At 49.8% G+C, this 10649-nt stretch overlaps 1 long non-coding RNA gene across 2 annotated transcripts; it reads right to left on the bottom strand.

Moving 5' to 3' along the window:
* Positions 1-395: 395 nt before the first annotated feature.
* Positions 396-6728, bottom strand: LOC116590596. Of its 2 annotated transcripts, none has more exons than XR_004285670.1 (3): positions 6094-6728; positions 1767-2044; positions 396-531 (listed from the first exon to the last, which is right to left on the bottom strand). It is a non-coding gene; the product is annotated as an uncharacterized LOC116590596 (long non-coding RNA). The 2 variants fall into 2 exon arrangements; XR_004285671.1 differs by having other exon boundaries at positions 396-528.
* Positions 6729-10649: the final 3921 nt, after the last annotated feature.

Here is a 10649-nt window from a genome sequence, read left to right as displayed (position 1 = left end):
GCAACATCTTTCCCTTCTGGAACCTGCTTAGAAAACTGTTTGCCATGCATGGTCTGGCTTGGGCATGCCTGCTTTCTCCAAGTCTTCCTTGACCCCCTGTGGCCCCCACGCCCCACTCACACTCCATCATGGCCATACTTACTCTCGTGGGAATAGTTCACACAACTTGTCACTCGATGGCCTGGGAACTCCATAAAAACTGTACCAACTCTTTGGTTTCTATGTGTCCAAGACTGATAGAGCTCTGCTTCGCCACTGGGGCTCCATAGAGCCTGGGAACTTTTCAGAGATCCCAAAAAAAAGTTTGAGACCGGAAAACAAAATGATTGGACCCAAAACACGAAGGAAAAACTTCGCAGTAGAAATTAATAAAATTTTAATGAAATGTCTCCAAAACAAAATATTACATCAACCACATTAATGGTTTCATTTAGTATTCATAAAAATTCATAAAAATTTCATTATACTTGGAAACGATGTGCCGGTTAGATTTTCTCACTTTGCAAGAATTCTTGAGTACCCCCATCACTGCTGAGAAATCAAAGACAGGCATAGATCGAATGAATTACTTGTAGCCAAATAATTCCAAACGTGAAGTTATAAAAATAATCTTTATTTTTCTTTACAGAAAAAAAAATACACTTAATATGGAATATGGGTGAATTACACTATGTTTGATATGTGTGAGTTGGAGCTTCCAAAGCAAGTGTGTCTAGGTCTTAGAAAGTCTGAAAACTGCCTTGACGTCTGGCCTGGGGGAAGCATGCCATAGATTTCTCCCAAATGAATGGATGCATAAATGGCAACCCAAAGTGGTTCTGAAAAGTATATAGGTGGGAAGAAGGGAAGAAAAACAGGCAAGAGAAATATATAAAACATAAGCCAAACTTTTAAAACAACAGAGGAAGTCCTTGTTCGCCAGAAATCCCAGTCCCAACTGGATGACAGAGACAGGCGATATCGCCCCCTACTGGCTGGAGGAGTTGTCCACACACACGGGCTTCACTTATTGATCTGTCCTTGCCACTTCTCCAACACCAAGAACATCAAAGCCCTTTGGATTTCCCTCAAAGAAAGAAGTCAGTGGTCCCTGAGGATCAGCCTCTGCCTCTCTCCAGGAAGGAGACTCGAGGGGAGCTGTATAGCTGACTTTGTGTCAGACATCCTGAAATGGATCTAAACCCATCTTGAACCTATTTCTACCTTCCTCCTGAACTACCTCTTGGCTAACATATTCCATATGTTTCTTTCCCTGATGGATAATAGGCTTTGCTTTTATTTCAAAGGATATCATTGAAAAGTCTAGGGGACAGGGCTTTGTTCGAAGACAAACGAGATTTGGGGAGTTTTTCTGAGGAAACCATCAGAGATAAACAGGAAGATTTATACACAAGATGTTCGTTACAGCATTATTTATAATAGTGAAGGAGTGGAAATGGCCTAAACTGCCAAAAGCAAAGGGCTGGTTGAATAAATTAAGACCTCCCCACATAATAGAAGGCTATGCAGCCATTAACAGTCATGTTTTTGGAGATTATTTTATTTTGTTTATTTATTTTAAAGATTTTATTTATTTATTTGAGAGAGAGAGAGAGAAAGAGAAAGAGAGCACAGAGGGAGAGGGAGAAGCAGACTCCCCACAGAGCAGGGAGCCTGACACAGGGCTCAATCCCAGGACCCCGAGATCATGACCTGAGCCTTAGTTAGACGCTTAACCCACTGAGCCACCCAGGCACCCCTGAAGATTATTTATAGAAGTATCCCACCTTTGGTGAGCCCTTCAGAGGTACCAAACAGCATTGTCTGCGCCTGACGCGCCTTCCAACAGCCCCGTGAACAAAGTACACTGCTTGCATTATCTCCGTGGGACACGCAGGGAAACTGAGGCATAGGCAAGCCAAGGTCGCAGCACTAGACTGGGCACTGCACTGGCAACTCCAGAGCTGCCCTGAGGCACGATGGACTGCAGGATGCTGCCTCCTTCTCACACAGATTGATGGGGAGTGGAAGCGAGGCGGTGGCTCCTTCCCAGATCTGCAGCCAGCTATCACAAAGAAGGGCAGCAGATCAGGCTGAATCCTGAGGTGTGGTGGGGTCTTGACAAGGCAGCTTTCACAAGCAGTGATGACAGAGGAGGAAAGAGCCCAAGTGAAATCCCAGAGGTGGCAGCAAGGGGGTGGGTAGGGGTTAGCAAACATGGAGGGGGTAGGGATGGCTAGTATGTCAGGTGTGTTGTCACCACGCACTGGGAACAAACAAATACAGCACAGGAGACTGGGCTGAGGCACTGCAGTGTGCGCCAGAGCAGGGACAGTAAGCATCGAAACTGCTAGCTTTGGTGGGCCCATCCATACAACGTGCTTAGAGCTTCTCTGGGACTCGTTAAATCCTGAGGACCAGTACCTTTCTTTGAGCTATCATTATGCCCATTTCACAGGTGAGAAAACAAAGACCTGGCAAGATTTAAGTCATTTGCCTGCAATTTCGACCAGTAAGCAACAGTGCTAGAGTTGAAGTATGTGGTGCAGAGGCCACATGCTTGACCCCTGGGCCACCTCCTCCCTCCCGTGGGGATGGGCTGCCATACACAGGAATAGGAGCCCACTTTCGTCCCCCCCCCGCAGCCCATGCTGCTTTCTGTTCCATCAGCTACAGCTGGCCTTCCTTGTTATTCAGGGAATCCATTCTATAGGAAAATGAGGGCAGAGCCTCCTGGGTTTATGAGAACCCCTGGGAAGCCCAACGCGAGAGATGAGAGAGGGAAAAGAAAGATCCCTCCACATTTGGGGAAAATCACCAAATGTTTCTGGTTCCTCAAGCTAATGCTGTGTGAAGTCCAAGGGGAATCTGAAACAAAGGAACACCGCAGATTCACCCCAGAAGTCCTGGGTGCCCTCCTCAGCCCCAGGCTGCCAGCTCCTTCTTGGGTAGCCTCCAGCCCTAGGGCCTCGGCTGCATCCTCCAAGAGTGGCCACCTCCAACCAGACCCCTGGGCCCTGAGCCTGCCTGCTCTCCAAGCCTGCAGCAGAAAGGCCCAGCCCCCCCCACAGACACCCCCAAAACAAGCTCCTCTCAGACTCTTTCATGGTCGGTGTTCACTCTCCACAATAGCGAACATGGGGATTTTTCTGGGTTTTACTTTCTGGGTTTCTCCCTTCCTGAAGAAGTCAGTGGAGGTCTCTGTGGATTCTGGCTACTGTATATCTGGAGAGCAGGCTCACCCAAAAGCCCAGTGACCCACCCTACCCACCCCCCCTGGAGTAAGGGTCTCTATAGAACAAACAGCCCTTGGGGACCAATCTAGAGCCAGCACCCCACTCATCCACAAGCCCACCCCCCAACAGACCCACGGAAGTGGGTTCTGGAGCCACGCTGTCTGGGAGACACCCCCTTTCTTAGCCATAGGCCCCCTGCCCCAAGGCCACAAATCTGCCCGCTCGGGGCTTAGCCACAGGGCCTGCCCATGAGACCAACGCCAGGAGGAAGATCCTGCCCTCTGCCTCTGCAGAGCATCTGGCGGTGAGGAGTAGGAGTCGGGTAGAGGGGTACCCCTCTACCAGAGACAGCTGGCTCGAAAATGGAGAGAAGAAAGAGGAAGAACAGCCGTGAGACAAGGAGAAGAGCCCTAGGCATGACTCCGTAGTTCCTGATTCTAGTTCCTCCAGGGCGGGGCTGAAGTTCTCACCCCTGGGTTTTGTGAAATATTGCCATATCCTTTCCCCAAGGTCATCATTTTGCTTGAGGGAAATGTCCCTTGCAGTCCAAGCAGCCGCAGCAAGAGCAGCCTCCACGAGACCACCACAAGTGCCTTGCACGTTGCATCCAGGATTTCTGCAGCCTGCCTCCCCAGATCCACTCACAATTTGCCATATGGGTGGCCAAGCCTGATGAATCCTTGGTCTCGTGCTTCTGAATCTTCAATAGCCCCCTGCTACATACAGGATAAAGTCCAAGTTCCCTAACACAGCGTTCAAGTTCACTGTCAACCTACTGAAGCCTTTTCGCTCTCCATTTCTGGATCTTGGCTAGACAGAACTGCTCTTGGCCTCCCACTGCATGCCTCTGCTCATTCTGTTCCCTCTGCCTAGCCATCCCCTTCCTTGCATCTCTGCCTTGCTAACTTGTTCTCTGACTTCCCAGGCTGGGCAAAAGGGGGCTTGTCCTCTGGGCTTCCCTATGTCCTGGCCTCGCTCAGCCTGCCAAAACTCAGACCAGACTGTGTGGTAACTGGCTGCTTTCTTGTCTTTCCACCACAGTGTGGACTCTAGAAAGGCCAACATCACAACGTCTCTGCTCCCCGTACTGTGTTCCGTGTAAACTGGCTTCTATCCGCTCACCCACCCCATCTTGTGGTGACTCCTTCCAGCCAAAGTTGAAGAGTTCCAGGAGAATGTTCAGGTCACCTGTTCCTATTTTAGAGGGAATGAAATTGAAGCCCAGAGAGGTTCATAGTGACCCCAGGTCACAGAGCTAAGCCTGAATTAGAAGCAGAGCTTTCTGCTTCAAACCCCACGCCTTTCCCACTATACCCACCGTTGACCTACTGCTCTGGCCCTGCTCTGTGTCTACGCTGTGATAAGTTTCTTTAAGTGTGTGTATCCCATTGGGGGCCATCAACTTTTCTGAGCTCCAAGAGGATTTCCATTGTGCACCCTGGGATCAAAATTTGAAATTAGGCCCCCGTGCTTCCCTGATGTGTTTGTGTGGGTGGCTTTCTCACCTCGATGTCTTTGTGTGCACTGTTCTCCCGCCCTGGTTCCCCACGAGGACCCTGCTCCTCATCCCTGTTCCTTCATCAAGAGCCACATCGGGTGTCCCCTCTATCGGGAGCTTTCCAGAAGCCTTCCTGAGTTTGCTGCTCATTGCCTTCTTGCCTGCACCCATTGAACCTATCCATTTCTCTGGGACAATCCCTGGTGGCCAAGCAGAGCTTGGTCCCTACCCATTTGCTGTTGTCTGTTTCCTCGTAGGCAGTGATTTCTATATTATCCAGCTCCTAGCCCAGAACCTGACTTGTAGTAGGTGCTTAACTAAAGTGTGTTCGGGGGAAGATGAGGGGAAAGGATGATGCTTACAAAGCATTTCACATTGAGAAAGCCCACTAGCCCCATGATGGGGGAATAAGACTTCACCCCATTTCTCTACAGCTTCTAACAAAGAGCTGGGAACTCAGTAAAGAATCAGCTAGCATCTTCAGACCAAAGTCTAATTCCGCAACTTTCTTCTGCATTTGTGCTGATATTTACCAAGCAAGCATTGACTTACTGAATTTTCATAATAATGATAAGGGGTCTTATAATTTTTTTTTTAATTTTCTATGGAAGAGCCACCAGAATCAGCCCTGAATCCTGGGCCTTACCTGGCGGCAGCCTATCCTCCAGCACCTACCCCTATCTGAGGTCAGAGTCCGGCTACCACGACACATGCATGTCTGTTAGAGGCTTGCTTCTCCCCTCATGGTCCATACATAGTTAGGTGATCCATATGGATACAGGGTATCTTTAGCCAACAAATGACCGTGCAACCAAGTTCGGTGGCCTGGAGCAGATAGTTCAGACACCCTCTGCCTTGACATTGCTTTTAGTGGCTCCGTCCCCTCCCAAGCCTCCCATCAAAGAGAAGGTCCCATGGCTTCCCAGTTCCTTGCAAGCCAGGGTGGAGTGTCCGCACAGCTCAGATGTCAGCGGGCAGGCCGAGCCAGCACCACGTCTCATTTGGCCTTACTTCTTAATTAGGCACCCACAGTGCTACTCAGCTGCCCCTCTGCCCCTCCAGTTTCCAGGAGCGCAGCCGTGCTGCTGAGACAATGGATCAGCAGCACGGAGCACTGCCCCTGAGGTTTGCCAGAGGGACAAAGATGGCGTCCCCGGGAGCACTCGCCATTGCCAGGTCAGCCCAGGGCTTGAGAAGCATGGCAGACTGGCACAAAGGGTTGAAGCCCAGAGCGGTGCAGCCACCCTTGGAGGACCCCTCCCCCAGCTTAAGTCTCGCTTTCCCCCCGCCCCCCACGAAGCAACAAAGCAGCAATGTCCCAAGCATCCAACCACACCCCAACAACCCTCTCTGCCCAGCTTCCCCTTCGAGGTTACTGACCTCAGAGTTGCCCTTCCTGGATGGTGAAGGTGTCACATGACAGCTCAGAGGTGGCCACGCACCAGGAGCTTGCAGCCCTGCCTCACCACAGAGGCAACCTTCGGTCAGTTGCCTCTTCTCTCAAGAGTAGCCGCCAGCAGAGGGAGAGGGATTGGCCAGCTGAGACCTGAGCTGGAAGCCTGGCTGTGTCACCAAACTGCTGTGTTTGTTTGGGCAAGTAGCCCCATTCCTCTGGGCTTCAGGTGGCTCCCCTCCCAGGGAGGGGGTGGCTTCACTGAGCTATCCATTTCCTCTTTCCTTCCAGGCCTCTCGATAACCAGAAACTACAGTTCTGCGGCAGGAATAAAGCTTAGGGCACTAACAGTAAAGTTCCTCCCTTTCTGCTCTGCACAAACCAACAATAAAAATAGCAATAATTCTATTTAGTAACTGTTTTCTCTGTGCCAGCCAACACTCTAGGCGTGTTTCCTGACACAATCTCTTCACATCTTCCCAGAAACGCTGACAGGTGCACATTCCTATTGCTCCCATTTTAAAGATGGAAAATAAATTCTCCCCAAAATTCCGTGTTTCGTCCATGGACACACAGCTGGAAATGGAGAGAAGTGAGATCTGAAATGGGGTGATTCATCTGCCGAACAAGGACATGTTAGAACTCCATTCTCTCCAGCTTCTGTCTGACCACCTCAGCTATTTCTTCCCCGTAGAACATTTATAAAATTTGATTGCATCCTTGGGCGCAAAGAAAAAAATTTTTAAATTTTAAATTAGAGATTTTATAGGTCACAATCTCTTACTATAATCCAAAATTTTCAAATAAAAAAAAATGGGGCTGAAAATATTCTTAACTACCGGGGAATTAATAAACACAGTTCTAGATAATCCATGGAACAAAAGAAATATTAAAATGAAAACTAGGGGAGCCTGGGTGGCTCAGTCAGTTAAGCATCCAACTCTTGGTTTCGGCTCAGGTCATGATCTCAGGGTCCTGGGATCAAGCTCTGCATTGGGCTCCAGGCTCAAGGAGGAGTCTGCTTAGGGTTCTCTCCCCTCTTCTCTCCCTCTGTTCCTCTCTCATGCTCTCTCTAATAAATAAATAAATCTTTTTTTTAAAGGGGGGGGGAATTAAAAACCATGTAGAAACAGATGAAAAGGAGAACATTTATTTCAAAACCTATGGGATCCCCCAAAAAAGCTCAACTCAGGGGAAATCAAGGCCTGAAATGCCTTCTTATTAAAGAAGAAAGACTAAAAATAAAGGAGCTGAATACACATCATAAGGAATTTTTTTAAAAAAATAAGTGAACAAAAAAAGTACAAAATGGGAATTGATCAATAACTGAAATCAATGACACAGAACATAAGAGAAAAGAATACAAAATACACAGAACAGGTGCTTTGAAACCAGAGTTGGCAGGAGAGGTCACTGGTGTCTCGGGGCAGAACGAGGTGGGGGGCTCTGCTGCATATGTGTCCCCCTCGTGCCCAGCCCCGTGGGTCAGGAGTAGGCTCCCAGTGCTCGGGTCCCCCCGCCCCGGGTGGGAGTGGCTTCCTTCCACCTGGCCAGCGCATGGCATCGTCTGGCGGTCTGACTGCCCACCCGAGACTCCTTGGAGTGGAGTCGGGAGCACTTCCTCCCAGAAATAAAGCTCCTCCGTCTGGGCTTATTAGGCAAACGAGTCAGTTTTGTGTTTTCAGCAATGAAAGCTGCTGCGGTTTTGTTTTCTCTCTGTTGCCAGGAGTCAAGAGGAAGTCTGTGGTTAGACATCTTCGGGTGGAGACGTACACAAACACAGCGGCTAGAAATGAGCTCCTCGCACTCAGCCCGCCCTGCCTGGTGGAAGGAGGCTAATGCAACTGAACACACGGAGCAGGGGGAGGTGGGGAGAGACACCGAGGAACGACCAGACCTGTAACACCCCTCACCCCTCCTCTAGTCCCCGGCCAGCCTCTGCTTCCCATTCTGACAGTGGGATCCTGTGGATCCATTTTCTCTTGCAAGGATGAGGCATCCCAGTTTGCCTTCTCTAGGTCCAGAGACTGAATTTAAAAGATCCCCGTGAACTGAGTGCCAGTCTCAGGAGATCTCTGAATCTCCTGGCAGGTGCTGCCGGCTGCCCGCACTGTGGGTCCCAGCCTCCCCCTCTTCTGCAACACAACCCTGGACTTGTTCCTATAAGCAGTTCAGGGCTATCTTCACTCTCGCTATACCTCACTCCCCACGCACAGAAACTGGAAGTGTTTTGGGAACCAAGGAGCGTGTGAACTGAGCTTGGCCCCACCGGCTAGCACCAGGAATTGACGCATTCTGTTATTTGAAAATCCAACACTTCCAATCAAAAGATCTAGGTTCAGGTCTTGGATTTCCCCCCTAACTTGCTATGAGCTCCTGGGTGGGACAAGTCTCCAAAAATCTCCCTGCCAACATCGGAATGGCAGCCCTTCTCCTCCAGAGGCTGTAATCATAAATTCAGAGATCTATGATAATATATGGTATATGACAATCAGCCTAGAGATTGTAATCTCTAAGCACTCAGGATGTCAAGGAGAACACTTTGTGCATGATAAAACACTGATGTCCTTATTATGGGGCTGTTATCATGATGACTTCGGTCTGTCTCGAGGCTGTGACTCGTCCCTCAGCTCGGTCCTCCTTGTGGTTGACACGTAAATGACAGATATGTTTCACATGCCTTCGTGACCACCGATCACCATTTGTCAACCTCATGGGAGCTGAGAACGTTGATTTCATGAGCAGGCATGAAAGGATATTGTTAGTGTTACCGTATTTACCTGCTCATTAAGGAAGGCTATTTTATTTCCTAAGTCCTTCACTTTCTTAGTGACGAAAATTTATCCATTCAGCCACTTTCTTAAAAAAAAGAAAAAAGAAAAAGAAATGGACTCAGGGCTGGAGACTCCCAGGGTTGAACGGGACTTAAAAATCATCCGGTTCATCCTGCCCTCTCATCTTCATGCCCGTCCCCTCGAAATCTGTGTTGGGCATCTAACCTCAACTTGCTTCCCTTAGAGACAAGGAGTTGGCTGCCGGGGCCGTCCATTTCTCCTGTGAACACTGTCTGTTATAATACTCTTCCTCCAACAGCCTTGGCAGTTGCTAGGCTGTGTTCTTGGCAAGCCCCTAGTGCTGTGCACACTTGACTGTGTAGGACGGCAACTGGCAGAGTCAGTGGGGGATGAAGAAGCCCACGGGAGGTGTGACCAAACCGGAAGTGCCATCTGAGCAGCATGAGGAGGGGGAGGGAAGGGGCCCATCAGCCACCCTTGGTGGCTCCAGAGGCAGCTTTTTCCTTCCTGCCATTAAAGAACTCAAGAATAGCGATTACTCTATTCATTCTGATGCTCTGAGCATTTGCTGGGACGGGCCGGGCAATGTGACAGGGACAACATTGAAATCTTGGGGGCTTCATATAATGGAAGCAGATTTCTTGCTGGTATAAGGTGCAGTGGAAGTTGGGAGCCCCACTTTCCACGCTGTTTGGAACACAGGACCTCCAAAGTCACTATGGCAGAGAGGGAAGGAGGAGGTATATCAACTCTTTTTTTTTTTTTTTGAGATTTTTGAAATTTATTTGACAGAGAGACACACAGCGAGAGAGGGAACACAAGCAGGGGGAGTAGGAGAGGGAAAAGCAGGCTTCCCGCTGAGCAAGGAGCGTGATGCAGGGCTCAATCCCAGGACCCTGGGATCATGACCTGAACCAAAGGCAGATGCTTAACAACTGAGCAGCCCAGGCTCCCTGGTACATGAACTCTTAATTGCCTCACTCATAGCCTCTATTGGTCAGCACAAGCCACAGGCCCCAACCTGGCTGCAGGAGAGGCAGGGAAGTATAGGGGAGGGGCGCATGGATGTGTGGCAGATGCTGTCTCTCCGGCCTCCTCCCCCCAGTCCATCTCGGGGTACACCAATGAGAAAAGAGGGTTAACCCTGTGAAGAAGAGGCACCCAGGGCAATGGAAATGAACCACACAGGTGAGGGGGACCTTTTGGGGCAGGGCCTCTGCCTGCTGCTGGTTACCCGTCATCCCTCCCATTGCCATGTTTGCCACATACACCCCCTCCAAAACCGTGGTCCTGGTCTACTCTGCTTCTCCTCGGCCAGCTCCTGTCAGAGCTCCATCTTGGCCATCCCAGGTTCTGGGGAAGATAGGAAGGGACAGACAAGGCTGGAGAGACCCGAGAAACGGGGGAGCAACCTGGCTGGCTGCATCCATCCCTGAGTCCCCCACTTTGTAGGGAGGCATTTGGGTTAGCGGTGAAGTGGAAAGAGAACTGAAAAAGAAAGAGGGGGAAGAGCAGGAGGGACAAGAAGTGTGTCATGAAGACGCAGGAAGTCGAAAGCGATGGCATGTCCAATGGACTGGAAGCCGGGAGGCTTCAGGGCGCCTTGGGTGAGTGAAAGTTTCTAAAGAAGATTTGAAGCACAAGATAAGGAGATAGAGAAGAAGCGGGGACCTCATCCTTTATCATCTCTTTGAGAGATGTGCAGGAAACCTGAAAACCCTCTTTCTTTTGCTTGCCGCATTGTGCGG

This window comes from Mustela erminea, chromosome 5 (assembly GCF_009829155.1).
Source record: "Mustela erminea isolate mMusErm1 chromosome 5, mMusErm1.Pri, whole genome shotgun sequence".
NCBI lineage: Eukaryota > Metazoa > Chordata > Mammalia > Carnivora > Mustelidae > Mustela > Mustela erminea.
The sequence above is the reverse complement of the archived record's forward strand: the minus strand, read 5'-3'. Positions and strand labels throughout refer to the sequence as shown.